The sequence below is a fragment of the Eptatretus burgeri genome, chromosome 5 (assembly GCF_056783735.1).
Source record: "Eptatretus burgeri isolate ZD-2024b chromosome 5, Ebu_testis_v1, whole genome shotgun sequence".
NCBI lineage: Eukaryota > Metazoa > Chordata > Myxini > Myxiniformes > Myxinidae > Eptatretus > Eptatretus burgeri.
Window position 1 is genome coordinate 25,101,930 of NC_140965.1, and position 19,587 is coordinate 25,121,516.

Below are 19,587 nucleotides of genomic sequence, written 5' to 3' on the forward strand. Positions count from 1 at the left end.
TTACGAGCCTGTATCTACCTCTACTACCGACTGACATGTCTGAAATGACTGAAGGCCACAGAACGTTCTACTATCTTCCACTTTAGAAAATATCGTGGTCCTGGGGTGGCCAATGTGGAAAATATAAACAATGCAAATCGTTACTTTAGCCCGAGCGCGATCAAATCTTTTTATTATCACTAATTATCTCGATATTGACAAGGCTTCATCTTCCACATCGACTGACCTAGAGATTTGAAACTGCGCGTACGGATACAACCACCTGCTTACTTAACATTAATGGATTATCGCCATCATACTCTGACAGTAATTAGGCACTTCAAGAGTAATTAGGCACTTCGTCATTAAAAGACGGATAACATTCTCATCTTAAAACTTTCTGTGCAAACAGAAATGGAAATGTGAACAGCGAAGCTGTTAACTAACCTACACCACATTCTGCTAAGGAAAGACGACACAGAATCATCTTCACAAAATTACTAATTAATTCTTAATTATCTTCCTATGACTGATTAAGCCATGTATCACAATCTGTCAATCTCACTGAAACACGAATGGAAATTCATACATTGGTGGGAAACCAAATCAAAAATTATCAATATCTCGCAATGGCAAGGTGGAACCTTATTGGTCCTTGGGATTTGTTTACTGAGCCTTAACTGAATGGATAATGAACCTTATATAATGAACCTTATTTGTCATGGAGACAATAGCTGCTGCATCAAGGCAATGCGTTCCTGAAATGCCATGCCACGACTAGATTATTACTGGAAGGACTAGGAAGATGGATGTCGACGAAAAGCTGTGGTATGTGACATTAGTTATACTGAATCCGTGCATTAGTTATTTTCATCTAACCGTCATCAGCATCATCATCGGCGTCGTCGTCCTGTTCATTCCCCCCTTCGAATAATTCTTCGGTCGGTGTTTTCGAACTAATCTCACAATTCCGAAACAATAGTTGTTGGCACATGCCTGGAGAAACCTGCGGGAATGGAATTAGCAGACTGCTGGATCTGTGGTTCAGCTATGCTAGTCTCATAACGGACAACAGATTCCCGTGATGCACAATGACCAAATTTGTTCATCACTTTCAGTAACTGGGATGACCCTATCAAATGACGAATGGTCATACCCCAACACAGAGAGTTGGGTGTTTGGTTTTTACCTTTGGATGCAAGCAGGATAATGTCCTGGCCGAGTGAAAATATTTTCAGCTCTACATCCTCGTGTAAGCGGACAAAATCTTCAATGGCTGGTTCATCACTAGCCCCAACAACCCAAGCTAAGAAGTTGTATAAAGCTACTAGGACCAAGCCCTTGACAGCAGATAGACCAAGATCAGATGCTAAAGGTGGCCAAGGGCACAACAGTCCAGGAGATTCATTCACTTCTGCCTTGAGAAACATACCTGCATTATAAATAATGCAGACAATATCAGCATCAATCTCCCGACCTGATATGGGCACTGCATTGCTCTGACGGGTTGGTCGGCTGGATGAAGGACCTGCAGATGAAGGACCTGCAGATGAAGGACCTGCATCAGTGCCAATGTCACAGTCACTCACTTCAGCAGCACTTGTCTCAGATTCACAACTGTGTGATGATCCTGATGCACACTGACTGGCCACTGTTTTTGCTGTAAAAGTGTCTGTAAACACCAGCAGTGATATATTCCGTCGTGGTGGTTGATGAAAAACCAGTTGTGGGAATGTCTGTATCAGTAGGGATTTCATGCGATCATTCCTGGAAAGGATAAATATAAATTCACATCATGACTTACAACTTTACACTTTGCAGTAAAATGGCAGCATGAGCAAGCATCCAGACTCAAACGACACTCACCTCATATTTGACAATATGACACCGTGATGTTTTTTTCACCATTTTTGTGAATGTATCCACAAGTTTTGTCAGTCTGAATACTTCTCCATTGTTGATGATTCTTGTCTGTATCACATGTTGGCACAACATTCTGTAAGCTTCTTCATATAAGGTGCTGTGAGAAAAGTAAAAGTGATTCATCCATCAGTTTGAATAAATAAGGTCCCACAGGAAGAAATGAGAAGGAATTATTTCGCACAACTGATGTGATATGTAGTCATACCTTTCACTTGGAGACGTACCGACTGCCGGCCCTCTGTCCTTGCTGAGAAATCGTGTGTATTGTACAAAACACAATTTATGGTAACTGACTTCTGCAGCAACACAATCAGATCTCCTAGTGTGGACCAATACACTTTCATCTTTTTTTCAGCTTGGCAGCTTCAATCAGACGTCCTGAAATATAATTTGAGGACTTAAGATGTGGGAAGAATATTAACTATTCTTAAACAAAGCCAGAATGGCAAATCAAAATGATCAAATTTGATTTCGCTCATAACAAATAGCTCGGTACGTAACCTGCTGTGAGTGTTTCAGCTTTAACTAGTTTATCACGCTTTGGCCCGTGGGCTCGGTTAAGATAACGTGACTCTTTCTTGCAAACAATGGAAATACGTGGGAGGATATGGCCTTGTGAAGAGATTGGCAATGCCGATGTTGATCGCAGACTCTTCTTTGGTGATGACAGCACACCAGGCTTTTGAACACAAGCATCTACTGCAGATACTTCAGGAGCTCCCTCAAAAGCGTGCAAGCATCGTTTCTTACTCGCAAGCCGTCTCTTTTTATCGGTGAACCGTCTGTAGCACGTCGGATGGAAACCAGCGCTCGGTGGAATATTGGTGAAGCCAATGCCAGCATGGGTAAACCACTTTCCCTGGGTAAATCAAGCCATTCTCCCAAGTACTCGCGATATTTACCCCTTCTAATCTCAGTAAATAGACATACATTCTGTTCTTGTACCGATGACAGATGCAAAACACACCATGAAGGCGACTTCGCCTGGGATTTTGTTTGGGACATCACTTAGTTAAGGCCGACGTGGAAGCTCTGCCATGACAGTACAAGTAGTACCTGTGTTTACAAAAATACGCCTGCTGATTGGTTGCAGCTGATATTGCTACGCCAGCTGGCCGACTTCTCGGCCAACGTACGCAGTTAATCGCCGATTACACTTTGAAAAATAGTGCGTGTAACTTCTAATTAATGCTCAGACTTGGGCGTTGTTCACATGGAGAACTTTTTACACGTTACACCAAATATCATTTAGACCATATTGTGAGTGAAAATAAGTCGCACCCTTTTCACAGAACGAAACGGAACGATAGCGGCGGACAGCCCAGGGCCTATTGCTGTCGCGAGGGGAATTGCCATAAAAGTACAGATAAATGACAGTTGAAATTCAATAACTCAGGGATGGGGGGGGAAGGCAGAACTTACACACAGACACTGAGGCTGGGCGGAGAGACGAATTTGGATGGATGGTCTGATCGAGGCAGGGTCTTGGCATTTCTAAATGCTGGACACATTTTACCATTATGGGAATACACCACACTTGAGCTACACATATTATGAAATACCTCCTCTTATCTCTCCCCAATTTTATCCTCTCAACCATATATATATATATATATATATATATATATATATATATATATATATATATATATATATATATATATATATATATATATATATATATATACACACAAGCTCTAGACTTGGAAGTTTGAAGGCAAAGTGCAGTATGAAGAATGTACAGTCCAAGAACACGACTACTCTACAGTAAAGTTTACAATTGCCCACCTTCCCCCATGTCTGTGTCATATTCATATTTAATTATCCACTTAATGATCACCAAATATATTCCATTAGTATTTAACATTTATATCACATTCAAAAAATTATATAACAATCTGCCATTTTATCCCATTCTGCTTCACTTGTTAAAGTCAGAAAAATCCATATTCCATCTTACCTTTTGAAAGGATCATCAATATTTCCACTAAAGAGTTTACTCTTGCAGAGAATGCAATGGGACAGTTCGGTCTACATGATTAGAGACATGAATGCAATGGGACATTTAGGTCTACATGATTATAGACATGACAGGTGACTTTAAGAACATGCTTTCCAAAAAGTGAGAGTTGTACAAAGCATTCTTCCTTTCTGGTTGCAAAACCGAACAAGCAGTTCAAGATAAATTCAGCAAAATGGCTGTGACTGAAACCAAGTGACAACGAGTTTACCACCAATTGAGCTGTCCTGCCACTCCCAAAATAACCTCCTTTCTGCTCACACCCCCCCCCTGCCCCTCCCGACATTTCCATTCTCTTCTCCGTTCTAACTATACATCTGTTCTGCTTGATTATGACCAAATGAAAGATCAAATACTGCATTGGAGGTCATCAGAAGGAAACCGAATAAGGAAAGAGTTGTCAGGAGGAACCTGGATTGGCTTCCAAGAGCAGCCAATTGAGTCTTACAAAAAAAAAAAACATTGTAAGAATACACTTCTCCCAAGACAGATAGATAAAGAAAGAGAGGAAGTAAAAGAAAAAAAAAAGAGAGGAAAATGAACAAAAAGAAGAAAAAGCAAGAATTTGAATGAATAAAGAGAAATGTGAAAAGGTGGAAAGAAGTGTGAAAGGAACAAGGATCAGAGCTCCAGAAGAACCTGGACATATATATATATATATATATATATATATATATATATATATATATATATATATATATATATATATATATATATATATATATATATATATATATATATTTCAGCAGTTACTCCCAAAGGTTCAAACACAGCAACAGGTAAAAACTTCCAGAATTCCATCAGCGGGTGAGTACGGTCCACGCAGCAACAAAACATGGTGCGTTGCCAGGGAAGCTCAGAGGTGGAGTATTCACCTTTGAGATGCCTAACTGAATTTGATTTCCGACTATAAACTGTAATCTTGGCGCTTCACAGGCAGGACGTTGCATTAAACACAGTCCTCTGGAGGGATGGTAAATCAGATGTCACATCTGCTAGCATCCTCTGGTGGACGTTAAAGAAGATCCCACAGTGCCTTTCTTAAAGAGTAGGCAATTACATGTCAGTACCTTGGATAAATTTCAAATTTCTACATTTAAGTAAAAGAGGGCAACCACATCAACAGCACCAGTAAACAGTACGGCCATGCCTCAGTAATGATGCAATTATTTTTTATTTTCTTTCATGGTATACAGAGTCAAGGCTCGTTGAAGGGCGAGAACACAGAATGGATCAGGACGCAGCATAACAAAAGGAACAGCATAAAGAGAAGGGGGAAATGCCAATAGCAGGCACTGGGAGGGAGAAAACAGGGAGATAGACAAATAAGGGATGTTATGTGGGTAAGGATGAGGGGGAGGGGAGAATGCAAGAGGTGGTTAAGATGGATACAGAAGAAAAAGTTGGGGAGGAGGTTAACAGTTTAGAAAAGATCATGGTTTTGGAAAGGGGATGATTTGAGATGGTGGTGAACAGCTGTTTTGAAGACCTGGAGGGAAGAGTGGGATTGAAGAGCGTGTGGGAGAGTGGAGGTGAGTAATGATTCTGGATTTTGGTAGTTTCACCAGAAGGGGGATTGTGGTCGACTGTGTGTGCCCTATAGAAACCTGAGAAGGGGAAGGGGGGGACAAAGCACAGAAAGAGCAGAGGTTGCAAGACCAGAAAGGAGGTGTATAATACGGAGATACCACTGACCTGTCCACAATGGCGAAGTGATAGACCAATAGACTCAGCTTAATCACAGGAGATTCCAATAATATTAAAGGCCTTGGTTTTCACAGCATCAAGCTAAGCAAGTTGTGAGGCAGGGGAGCCAGCCCAGAGAGGAGAGCAGTACTCCATCAAGCTGCAGATGAAGGTCTTGTAGGTGGATTGAAGTTCAGGTGTGCCAAGGAAGGACTTTGCATATCAGAGGATGCCAAGTCAGCGACTGGCTTTGGAGGCCAACTTTGAAATGTGGTTTGTTCAAGAAAGATCATGACTGGGAGTGAGACGCTTGAGTGACTGAACTTCTTTGAGTGGATTGTTAAGAAAGTACATGGGAGGGTTTGCCATATGATCCTTTCAGAGAGATAGTGAGAGTATGAGATTTGTCAGGATTAAAAGACAAATTCCAAGTGTGTGACCAACTTGTGATTTTGTCAAGGTCTCAAGAGAAGGAAGAGGCTGCAGCCTGCCTGTATGAAGGATGAAGGGTGTCAAGGCAGAGGGTGGAGTCATCAGCAAATAAATAAAGGTGATTTTTTTTTTCAGAGAGTCAGAGAGATAATTGATGAAGATCAGGAATAGGACTGGGACCAGAACACAGCCTTGGGGCATTCCAGCCTTGACAGGGAGAGGAGATGAAAGGATTCCGTTGAGAGCCGCATGTTGGCATGTGAGTGGAGGAAGTCAGTCATCCATGTGTGGAGTTAGCGTTTTGTCTGAAAAGGAAAGTTTACAATCATCGTGTAATACCCTCAATGGTGTTTGGCAGTATTGTATACATACCATGCTTGGTGTTGGTTTAATTGTAAGGGTGGTGGGCTTGGGATCCCGCTTGGCTGTTGAATTAATACCAGGTGGGGTTGACTCTGCCTGTCAACCTGAGGTCGGCAAAATGAGTACCAGGTTGCTGGTATCCTGTGTCAGAGTGGCAACCCGTCCAGGATTGTGCCCATTAGCCAAGGAGACTGCTTAGGCAGGACAAACACTCTGCACAGAGTATGGTCCCAATGGATGGATGAATGTTTACTGGACCAGGAATCAATTGCAAGTTTGGTCCATAGGTTGTATCCATCATTCCAGTGGGTCATGATTAAACTATGCTGCTGATTCAGTACTACTGTAGGGTAATTCAGGAATTTGGAATGCTGTTCAGGATGCCAGTGATAAATTGCATCCTCTTTGTTGAAAGACACCATGGGATATCTCAATGTGAGCAGACCGGTGACCAGGTTGATATCCAACTGAGAGACGACGCACTTTGTATTACGACGCCCTGTCTGCAAAGCACCAATCCGACAGGTCATACCTGTGCTGAGAATGGAACCCTGACTCATAGCTAACAATACTACTTCTGCACCATCATGCCAGGATGTGGAGAGCACTGAATCATGGTCTGTTACAAAGACGATGGAGCAAAAAATTTATCACCATACAAAGAAGCACGGAAATTGATGTTGTCTTGGCAAATCAATAAGACAAACTATTCCATCAGACAGCAAACTAAATTAATCGACACATTGCATATCACAGTAAAAAAATGGAAATGGGACGAATTAGGGCTGGACACATAGTAAGAAGAACAGGCAATCAATGGGCAACAAGAATGACCAACTGGCAACTTGGAGAAGTCAGGACCTACAAGTAAATCTCAGGATCTGAGAGAGAAAAAATGGGAAAACACAAATCCACTGGATTACAATGGCTTCGAATTTCAGTTAACAGAAAATTGTGGACTATGTTAAGGAAGGTCTTCATCTTACACCAGTATTGAAATGGGCTCTTCGAGTCAAGTCAACTTTGGTGTTGGCTCTGTGTCTGGGGTGGCTGGCTTGGGATCTTGAGGTCCTGAGTTTGAGCCCCGTTGGTTGCTGAATTAACACCAGGTGTTGTTGACTCAGCCTGTCATCCTTCTGAGGTCAGCGAAATGACTTCCAGTGTACTGGTATTGGGCACAGCATCAGCAGCACAGCTGTGACCCAACAAAATTATAGCTACCCAGCAGCCAAGCTGCCATATGCAAGAAAGAAAAGAAGAAGAAGACGAAGTCAAGTGGAGTCGATTGAACATTATATAACAGGCAAATTGGCTTCATTCTCATAGCATTGATTGAGAGGATGTGTGATGCAAAGTATAAATACAAACTAGACCAATTCAAGTTTTCAATCATAAAGTACAAAACCCTTTTTGATCTATTTGAAACTCCAAAATCACAAATCATAAGCAGAGAATCCTACTTTAAACCATAAACTGCACAAAGATCTTTCTCTTTTTCCATGAGGTATCAACAATAAATAGTGTAATATAACCCTTTATTAAGGGCGGCAAGTTATAAATGATTTGGCATTGTGATGTCAAATATTGATAAGGCAGTCAAAGTCTTCAGCGTCATCACCCTCACACCCCCCCCCCAGGGTGGTCCAAAAACAGCAAAAAAAAAAAAAAATTCAGATGTTGTCTCCACAAGCCTTAAATTATTCCACTATGATTCAATAACGCGCATAAATTTTTTAAGTTGATCGGAGGTGATTTAGAGGTCACTCCATATGACGACTTTTAGTTTCATGAGTTGGTTAAATTAGGGTATGGTCAGGTCAGGTTAAATTAGGGTATGAATTTCCAAGCCCAAGTTTCAATTTAGCACTGATCATCTTCTTCATGATGAACCTATCAACTTTTCCTCTCAAGGTTGGATTTTGTATCAGAGACAAATTATACAACATTTCTCAATCAACTTCATGTTTTTATTCCAACGTTGTGCTATTTGCATAATCAATATCGTGCCTCATGCACACTTCATCAACTCTATTGATAGGTTTGCCTACGGTTTAGGATTGTCAGCCTCATCTAATCATTTATTCAAGTTTGTTCCCGGACCAAAGAAAGAATACCCAGGTAGATGCAATCCCCCTGGTATTCCAGTAGTTGTAAATTTACTTCCTGATAAATACTTTTGTATATCTCCCCCACGTTTGTGTTTGGAGATTAATTTACTCTTTTTAGAGCCACACACCAAACATGTACCTTTTTGTATAACCCTATTATTTTTACTTTTAAAATATGAGATATTTATCTTGCCAAAACAAAGTTTTTGCAAGATATGTTAGTCAGCTTGTATGTTTTTTTTTTTGTCTGTAATCACGTATAAAAAATTCTGCAGAGCACAGTTATCATTGGAAATTTTTGTAACTTCGCATATCAGAGGCCAATAGAGGTCCCTTTCAGTGCACAAAATTTTGAAGGTCAAGGTCAAAGGTCAAGGTCACTTTGTCGCAAATCAGGGGAGTCGACGAAACCCTTAGTTTTTGAGTAATTTTGATCAGATCGTCTTCAAACTTCATGGGAATATAGTTCCTGGTCTGGCGCTCAGCTGATTAATTTTTGGTGGCGATTGGCCTTGACCTTCATATGTTTTTTTTGTCTGTAATCACGTATAAATCACTCTGCAGAGCACAGTTATCATTGGAAATTTTTGTAACTTCGCATATCAAAGGCCTATAGAGGTCCCTTTCAGCGCATAAAATTTTGAAGGTCAAGGTCAAAGGTCAAGGTCACTTTGTCACAAATCAGGGCAGTCGACGAAACCATTATTTTTTGAGTAATTTTGATCGGATCGTCTTCAAACTTCATGGGAATATAGATCATGGTCTGGCGCTCAGCTGATTAATTTTTGGTGGCGATTGGCCTTGACCTTCATGGTTAGCGCCTCAGGTCAAACATATTTGACCCCAAGGTCAAATTTTCAAGTTTTAGGAACCATATCATGTAGTACCTCAAATTGAACACCTCGATGAGTGCTTTCTCGATATGTCAAGCTTGAGACATTATGCTGTCATTTGGTGACGTTATGAGGCAAAAGCATATTTTTCATGGTTACTCTGTAGAATGATTCTCATCGGAATCTCTCGTAGGCAGATATTCCTCAAGGAGTCGCTCCTGGTGGATAGCAGCTCTGTTCACCTCAGTGTGACCTTAAAGAAGGCACACGTGGTCACCTTTTGGTTTTTTTTATTTTCGTATTAGTTTTCTTTTTACATTTGAGACAATAACTCATTTATTTATGAGAAAAATTCCAACAGAGTGTGAAAACATTTTTAGTTTCCAACATGCACATTTTAATCTTAATTTTTAAAATATAAAGAATCCGAAGAAATGTCTTCACTCTCCCCTCCATTTACTTAAGAAAAAAAATGCAAAACTTTAATTAAAATCAATCACACCAAGGAAAACGATGTTAATAGTCTTGATGCAAATATTTATAATGGACTTGTCAATTCTTTGTTTTCCTCCTCGGTGCGTTGAGATTTATTTATTTTCTGTAATACCCCCAATCTTTTTCTAATCTCACTGGTTTCTATATTTTTATATTTATTTATTCTCTCTCTTTCCTCCCTCTCCCTCTCCTCCTCTCTCTTCTCCCTTGCCTCCTTCTCTCTCTTCTCCTTCTCCTCCTTTGTCTCAGTTTCTTCAACTCCTTCCTCATCCCTTACTATCGTTGAATCACTTTCACCCCATAGAATATCATACATATATTAATCAGGAATTCTTGTTATTCCTGGATCCAAATTTTTTTTTTACAACAAGAAACCAATAAAATTTCTTCTGAATTTCTAAAAGAGCCTTGCGTTTTCTTAACTTTAATTTCTTTCATTATTTAACATTTTAATTAAATCCAAAGTTGTTGGTTTATTCGCATCAGTATAAAGACAATCTTTTATTGAAAATAACTCATTCTTATGTTGTAGAACATATTTATTAAAATACCAAATACTCTTTTCTTGAAGGTATGCTTGGACACAGAAATGATAATTTTATTGAAGCCTTCTTGCTGTCATTTATGTATTAGAAATATATGTTAGAATAATATTATGGCACGAAACACCTCTCCATCTTCCCATAGTTAAATCATTTTGTATTTCCTTACTTATTATATATAATCCTGTTCTTTGTGTTTTCATGATATAAACTATGGCAAAACCATTATTGATTTTACCATTATTAAATTATTTTATTTGTTGTTTGCGAATCGTGCTTCCACAAAACTCATTCTCAGCACCAAGTGGATAATATTCTTCCTTACGAGACTGATTTAATTGTTCCAGGTATTCTAGGTTAATTTTAAATGACTAAAATCAATCATATCATATCCCCATTGTTCTATTCTCATACAAACAATACACCCTTCTTTATAAAATTTTGTTTTAATTGGAACTGTGAATTCTGTTTGACCTGGAGATAAAATCAACACTTCTGCATATTTGAAATATACAGCCGTTTTATTTAAGGATATATATTGTGATAAATCACTTAATCTCACTAAGTCATTCGTGATAGATGTGATAGTTGTGATAATGATATTCTTAAAAAAACAATTATAATAAACACCTTCAATCACGCAAACACAAGAAGAATGAAGAAAGGGAAGGTGCCACTAAATTCTCCATTGAAAACACTGATGGGGCATTTAAAGGCCCGGTCACACCTTGACGTTTTAGCCAACGTATGCCGATTTTTTAATTTTTTTTCTAAAACGCTGGCACACGTTGAATACGTTATGGGTAAGTTTTGATAACATTGAGAGCACGCTGAAAAACACTGCCATACGTCATTGTACGTTGGCTTTAAACGTTGTACTTTTTGGTTGTCCTCAAATTTTTTCATGCTTGAAATTTCACGACGTATGCCGGCGTATGACTCACACGTTCCGCTACACTGGCCACAAGTTGTATGCATGGTCTGCGATCGTTGACAGACGTCAACACATGCTACTTGTAAGTTAATCATAAGTTGAGACACGCCGAGGTAATGTTTAGCGTACCCGAAACTTATTTCTAACCTATGATTAACGTGTTGTTGGCACGTTACGCGATCGTTGCCACACATCGACAGACGTTACTTTTAAGTTACTCATAGGCTGAAAGACGTCGGTATAATGGATCGTCCTTGCGTCAGCGTCCACGGCCACGGCCAGGACACTTATTTGCAGCATTCTTCAAACTTTTCTTCGGCATGACGAGGATGTTCACACTTCGATGTCTAGCTTGGCTATGATTCCAATTGTCCATCGGCAGCGTCTATTTAAAATAGTCGAGTTTGAGTGTTTTAACACGTTCAGAAGAAACGCTTCAAATTTCAAAACCCCAGCGTCAAAAAACAATGGCGAGTGACAGCAATTTAAATCGTTCATTGTAAACAATGAAAATAGTTGAGTGGTACCGTTTAAAAGTCGTTGAGTGTAAAAAATATCCAATTGTTGAGCGCAAGCGTCTACTTTCAATAGTGGGGTTTGAGCGATTTAGCACGTTCAATAGAAACGATTAAAATTTCCGAGCGCCAGCGTCAAAAAACAAAGGCAAGTGACAGCAATTTAAATCGTTCATTGTAAACAATGAAAATAGTTGAGTGGTACCGTTTAAAAGTCGTTGAGTGTAAAAAAAATCCAATTGTTGAGCGCAAGCGTCTACTTTCAATAGTGGAGATGCAGCCATTTAAATCGTTGAGTTTATCATTTAAATCGTTAAATCGTTAAATGCAAGGACGATCCATCATGACCCACACCCTCCCCCTCACACTCACCTACTACTGCCAACATGAACAAACTACTACTAATACTAATACTAATACTGATACTGATACTGATACTGTTACTGCTGACATGGACATCGACTCAAAAAGGACTCGAAAACACTGTTGGGTTCCCCTTTTATGAGCAGCATTTTTATATACCAATTCCCAAAATCACTGGGAACACGTCTTTATATGGCAGTTGTAAGCTAGAAACACGTTCATTTATTTTTTTTTGTCGACCGGAAGACGTCATTGGAATACGTCTACATACGTCGATGTGTGTTGGGACTACGTAAAGAATTGGTTCAAAGCACGTCAAACATAAGTTAGAAATAAGTTTCGCGTAAAAAAGACATTACCGCGACGTGTTTCGACTTATGAGTAGCTTATAAGTAGCGTTTGTGGACGTGTGTAAGCGTCCGCATATCGTGTGTAAAACTTATCCCCATCGCATGCAGAACGTGTGTCATACGCCGAGTACGTCGTAAAATTTTGAACATGTTTAAAATTTCTTGACGTACTCTACTTACTACGACGTATGATAGCGTACTTTAGCGTTGTACTCACGTATACCAAACTTACTCATACCGTATTTGACGTGCCCCAACGTTTTAGACACATTTTTCTTAGGTCGGCATACGCTGGCAAGATCGCCAAGGTGTGACCGCGATGTTGACACTTCCATTTCTATGGCAGTTATGATTCAAATCGTTGTGCGTCAGCCTTTTAATAGGCTACGTCACGACATCGTCGGCGATGCGTGCAACGCACTATGCCTAAGTTAGACTATCGTTGGGCATCGGTTGTGTAGGCCGACAACAGGTTCAGCATTCGTTGGTTTAAGTTATCTATAACACAACGAAACGTTCTGTGTCCGTTACCAATGCGTTATACATAAGACCAAGTCACGATGAATACGTCCGAATCTTTAAAAAAAAAACATCAAAAGTTCAACGTAAGCCAGCGTTTTGCATACATTTTAATACGTTGCCATCGCTGGCTAAAACGTCAAGGTGTGACCGGGCCTTAAAGGACATATAAAAATAAGATTGTTTCGCTTTCAAGACTCTGGACCATCTTCAATCATTGAAGCTGTTGATATGGTTAAACAAAGTATTGAAACGATAATTAGAAACACATTAAGTGAAATGAAAACTTTTAAGTTTTATATGGGAGTAAAATTGAATATGGTAATAAAAGGTGATGAAACTACTCCCTATATGAGGACAAACCTTAACTTTATCTCATAATTTCAAGATTTTGCAAGATGTGATGTTTACCATGAACTCCAGAGACAAGAACAAGATGTTGATAACACTGTAGTAGGTAGTTGATTTGCTATTACAAAAATAATCTTTTTAGATACAGTATACACATCTTAAAAACAGATCCTCTTCAAGCTTTTTCTTATATTGATTTACCAAAAGAGATAAAACTTAAGAAAGCGGTTGTTAATTTTCAAAACAAAGATAATAAATGTTTTCTATGGTCTGTTCTTGCTCACTTACATCCTCCACAATGGAAACCTGAAAGGGTTGAACATTATAAGAAATACGAGAATACATTAAATGTTAAAGATTTAAAGTTTCCAATGTCATTGAGAGATCTTCCTAAATTTGAGAAAATGAATAATCTATCTGTTAATGTATATGGATTAATGGATACAAACAAAGTTCAGATATTAAAAATGTCAAACAACTATAAAATTGATGAAACACACATTGACCTTCTCTACTTCACTTCAAAGGAAAAATCACATTATGCTTTCATCAAAAATTTATCAAGATTAACCAAATAACAACTATATAAGAGAAAATGTAAAACGTATCCTTGTAAGAGATGCCTCAACTCCTCTCACACAAAAGAACGATGAAATCAACATTCGAAATATTGTAGTAATCATAAATCAACCGTTATCAATTTATCAAAAGCAGGTTCAAACATATCATTCAAAGATTTTAACAAATCGATAAAACATCTGTTTGTGATATAAGCTGATTTTGAAAGTATCCTTGAAAAGATAGATACTGTTTCTCCAAATCCAAATAAATCATACACAAATAAATATCAAAAACATACTCCTTGTGGTTTTTGTTATTATATTAAATCATCTGTTGGTGATGAATGCAAGAAGTTAGAACTTTATCGAGGAGAAGATGCCTCGGAGGAGTTTGAAAGACAATTGGAAAAAGTTGTATAAGACTAAGAGAAATAATGGTTAAAACCTATAAACCAATGTCATTAACAAAGGGAGAGAAAAAGGAATTTAGAAAGAACAGTATCTGTCATATTTGTGAGGATAAAATTGAGGGAGAGGTCAAGGTTAGGGATCACTGTCAGGTTACTGGTAAATATAGAGGACCAGCTCATTGCCGTTGTAATCTTAATTACAAGCCCCAAACTTTATTCTTGTCTTTCTTCACAACAACGCTCACTATGACACACATCTATTTATAAATGAACTTTCAAAGACATCTGGAGATATTTCTGCCATTCCTAACACAGATCAAAAATACATCTTATTCAAAAAAACAATTCATACATCCCCCATAACCCATATCGGATTTCTTGACACATACAAGTTTATGGAAAGTCCATTATCTAACTTAGCATCAAATATTAAAAACTTACTGAATCTTAAATCACATTTCTCAAATCAAGAAGAGATTGATCTCTTATCACAAAAGGGAATATATCAATATGACTATTTGGATTCATTTGAGAAGTTTAAAGAAACACAACTTCCTTCAAGGGAAAGTTTATATGGCAAGTTGAATAAAACTCATATTTCCAATAGAGATCATACACAAGCTAAAAAGGTTTGGGAGAAGTTTTTATTTCAAGAATCTTGGAGAATATCATGATTTGTATCTTAAGACTGATGTATTGTTATTGGCTGATGTATTTGAAACATTTAGAAGAGTCTGTCAGAATAAAAATTCTTATAGATTAGACCCCGTTCACTATTACACAGCCCAGGGTTTGGCTTGGAGTGCTGTGTTCCCTTCCTATCGAGTGCAGCCTGTGGCTGCTAGTTGCATCATTGGTTGGGACGCGGCTTTTGCCGCTGATGCAGTGTCCCCCTTACCAGTACACTGTTACTCATTTTGCCAACCTCCGAAGGATGACAAGCTGAGTCAACCTCCGGTGTGTATTAATTCAGCGGCCAACGGGGCTTGAACTCAGGACCCTAGGATCCCAAGCCGCCACCCTAACCACTAAGCTAACACCAGGCGAGAGTGCTATGTTAAAAATGACAAAACAAAATTTGGAATTAATCAGTGATAAAGATATGCTTTTAATGATAGAGAAGGCTAAAAGAGGAGGAATATCTCAAGTATGTTCCAAGAGATACGCTAAAGCAAATAACAAATATCTTCCTGATTATAATAACAATGAGGACAACTCTTACCTGATGTATGATGATGCTAACAATTTGTATGGGTGGGCTATGTCCCAATCTTTACCTTATGGAAAAATTAAATGGGTTAAAGAAAAACATTATGAAAAAGTTTTACAAGACATTGTTGTCTCCTCTCAAAAAGAATTGGATGAAGCTGAAGTTGGATATTATTTTGAGGTTGATTTAAAATATCCAGAAGAACTTCATCACAAACATAAAGACCTACCTTATGCCCCTGATAAAGTAAGTCCAAGAAAAGAATGGTTAAGTGATTACCAACAGTCATTTAATATAAAATGTAAATCTCCAGAAAAACTACTTACTACATTAAATGATAAAGAAAGTTATGTTTTACATCAAAGGAACTTGAGACAATATTTATCTGCTGGGTTGAGAGTGAGGAAAATTCATTGGATTTTGAAATTTAAGCAAAGGCATTTGTTAAAGAAGTATATTGATTTTAATACAAAAAGGAGAACAGAAGCAAAAACAGATTTTGAGAAGGACTTTTATAAATGAATGAATAATGCTGTATTTGGAAAGACGATGGAAAATGTTAGGAATTGACAAAACATAAGACTTGCTACATCTTGGAAACAGGCTTCAAAGTTAATTAATAGACCAAGTTCTGAATGAGCAGAGGTGTTTTCAGAGAAAGTGTAAGGATAATGTGTCATTGTTATGTATGGATACAGATAGTTTTATTTTAGAAATTAAGACAAGTGATGTATATGAGGATATGATTGATAATATTGATATATATGATACAAGTAATAATAAGTCAGGTGATGTGCAGTTTTCATCAAAGAATATAAAGGTTATTGGTAAGTTTAAAGATAAATTGGGTGGGAAGGTCATGAGTGAATTTATAGGATTGAGATCAAAGTCTTATGGTTTTACGTATATTGATAATAATAACATTGAAAGGTGTGATAAGAAGCAAAAGGGAATAAAGAAAAATATAATCAAGGAAACATTATTTTAAAGGAAACTTTTAACATTATTACAACTGTTTAAGCTTAAAGAAGGAAGAGTACAGAAAAATTAATACAATAAGACGTTATAAACATCGATTATATACAGAAGAGATAAATAAGAAAGCATTAGGAGCTTTTGATGATAAAAGATATATTTTAGAGAATGGAATCAATAGTCTCCCTTATGATTATAAGTTTAAGTGTTAAGATATTGGGTTGGTTATTTTAAGAGGCTCTGGCCATCTTTTTATTGATTTATAAATGATATAACCAAGCAATAACCAAACCAAAGAGTGGAGATGTAATCAGCCTTGGTATTTAAATGGGAAACATAAAGAATGTGAGAAATATCACATATGTCTTATTGAAGAAATAACCGGGGTAAAAGTAGATAAAACAAATAAGCGGATAAATTTAATTACAAATAAGTTGGAGGATGTAAAGAAAAAAAATTAAAATCCTTGAATGGACTGAAAACTTTGATGGTTATCAATTGAACGATGGAAAAACAATTTACTACAATCTCAAAATGATATGTGGTTCAGGAGGTGGTCAAATCAGAGCATTAAGAGAAGTTTATCATTTCATCTCTGCTCAACAAAGATGCTTAAACCAAGAACTAAGTTCCAAAGTAATCTTTGTGAATATATCCGATGGTGATGAATGTAATAGAAAAATTAATTTATTCCCGAAAGGAGAACATGGACAAATATTCATTGGTTCGCTCTGAGTGGAATGAAAATATGAAAGTAAAGAAGTGCTTTAATCAGTAAGTCTCAATTTTACATTTGCTTTTCTGGGAGGGGGAGGAAATCAGTCTCCTATTTTTGGCTTTTGGGGCTTAAGTCAGAGAGTTTTTCCCTTTTTCCCCATTCATTTGAATGGCTGCCTCAGAAGCCCCATTTATCCTCCACTTATGTGTGTGTGTGTGTGTGTGTGTGTGTGTGTGTGTGTGTGTGTGTGTGTGTGTGTGTGTGTGTGTGTGTGTGTGTGTGTGTGTGTGTGTGTGTGTGTGTGTGTGTGTGTGTGTGTGGCTGTTTGTGTGTTTGTGTGTGTGCTGTTTATGTTTATGTGTGTGTATGTGTTTGTGTGTTGTGTGTGGCTGTTTGTGTGTTTGTGTGTTTATATGTGTGTGTATGTGTATGTGTTTCTGTTTGTGTGTGTGTGTGTGTGTGTGTGTGTGTGTGTGTGTGTGTGTTTGTGTGTTTATATGTGTATGTGTATGTGTGTTTATGTGTGTGTTTTTTATTGAAGTGTAATGCTCTGTGGATCTCTGAACCACCATTTTATGGTATGTAGTTTATCCACAGCAACATGTGAAATATTTAATGGTGAGTGCAGCAGGATGGCAAATGCAGCAGTTCTCAAGAAACAGTTGGCTTGCCCCAACAGAAACAAGCACAACTGTTTACTGTTTCTTTTCTTATTGTTCAATTTATTATTTTGCAGATACAACAAGACATACATTGTACCCCTCTCTGCAGGAATGCTAAAAAGCGAACCGAATCTCCTGGCACTAAAATAAAAAAATGTATTTTTATACAGTGCAGTGTGCAACATCGAGGCTCATGGAAGAGTAAGGTGACAAATGGTATGTTAGTCCATTGCCGTTTTACTAGGCTACAGTTGGACACAAGTGAGGGAAATGACAAAGGATTGCTTATGTAGGAATTTGAGGACTTTGTGGAGTTCCTTCAGTGGGAATTTTCACCTGACCTCAACAACTTATGGCACAAAAATAATGAAAGCACTTCTTATGGAAGAACCAGCTTCGTAAGGAGGAGAAGACCATACGTACAAGCTCCTCCATGAACCTCAGATAGTTGTTGAAAAAGAACCATTCTTTTTGTTTTTGGTCCAGACAGTGACCAAGGTTTGGGATAATTTAATATGTTGTAACTGACACTTTACCAACGCTGGATTACAAGGTCCATTTGTAATGACACAAGTGTATGGGCATTCAGGTGAAAATTTAATGGTCTTTGCTCGTTCACAGAAGCAGGGTTCCATAGGTGTTTCACCTGCACTTGAAACAAATTCAGAAATACACATCGAACCAATATCTCACTTTTTCGATCGCTTGAAAAAAAAAAATTGTGTGCAAATTCTAGGCTCACAGAAGAGCGAGGTGACTGGATAAAAGGGTAACGAACTGATAGTGGGGCCACAGGTGGGTGCAACAAGCAGAGGAATTAAGAAACAAGAAAAGAGGAGTGAGAGAGGAGTGGAGGAAACACAGTAACCTGCAATAGGGTTGGGTTAGGTAGGCTTATTGTGGCTAGAAAATATCATGGGTAGGGATGGGGATGACATGATATGGTGATGCAGTGCCAGCTTGAAGTCCTGGAGGGAAGAGTGTAATTGAACAGTGATTGTGCTCAGTTTTCAGACCTTTGATCTCCCAAAGCATGCAGATACACACAAAGCTTGCATCTACACTCTCTTACATCACAGGGATGAAAACTGAGCACAATCACTGTTCTGTTCTTGCATATCGCAGCGTAGCTGCCATGCCAACTATTATTTCTGGAAAGCACAGCTGTGCCACTGATGCTGTGCCCCTCTCCCAGTACACTGGCACTCATTTCACAAACCTCAGAAGGATGACAGGCTGAGTCAACCCCACTTCGTGTTAATTCAGCAGCCAACGGGGTTCAAACTAAGGACCCTAAGATCCTAAACCAGCCACCATAACCACTAAGCCAACACCAGGCTTAACATAATCACTGATTTCCACATTGATGTTCTGAACAGCTGACTGTCTCTGCAAGGAGAACCTGTGATTTGACAATTCTCACCAGATATGTCCAGTTAAAATCTGCAGCACAGTGGACAGAACTTCCAGTTTTGTATCTGCATTTCATGCAATACATATTCATACATGGCAAGTTGAAGGCGACAAATAACGGGTTGGTAGGAATTGAAAGCGGGTTTCTCTTTTAACCCTTTGTGTGCTGCTGTCACAAATTTGTGACGAGATAAATAAATTGAAACAATTTTTTTTGGTTATTTGT

The 19,587-nt window shown here is 38.3% G+C and overlaps 1 pseudogene across 1 annotated transcript in view; it reads right to left on the minus strand.

Moving 5' to 3' along the window:
• Positions 1-369: 369 nt before the first annotated feature.
• The window catches only part of LOC147026095 (uncharacterized), a 34,931-nt pseudogene continuing 15,713 nt past the window's right edge, over positions 370-19,587 (minus strand). Inside the window, exons 2-5 of the transcript XR_015058784.1 lie at positions 2,404-2,934; positions 2,108-2,280; positions 1,846-1,999; positions 370-1,746 (exon numbers count right to left, since the gene is read on the minus strand). The product of XR_015058784.1 is annotated as an uncharacterized LOC147026095 (transcript). The remainder of the gene's footprint in view (positions 1,747-1,845; positions 2,000-2,107; positions 2,281-2,403; positions 2,935-19,587) is intronic.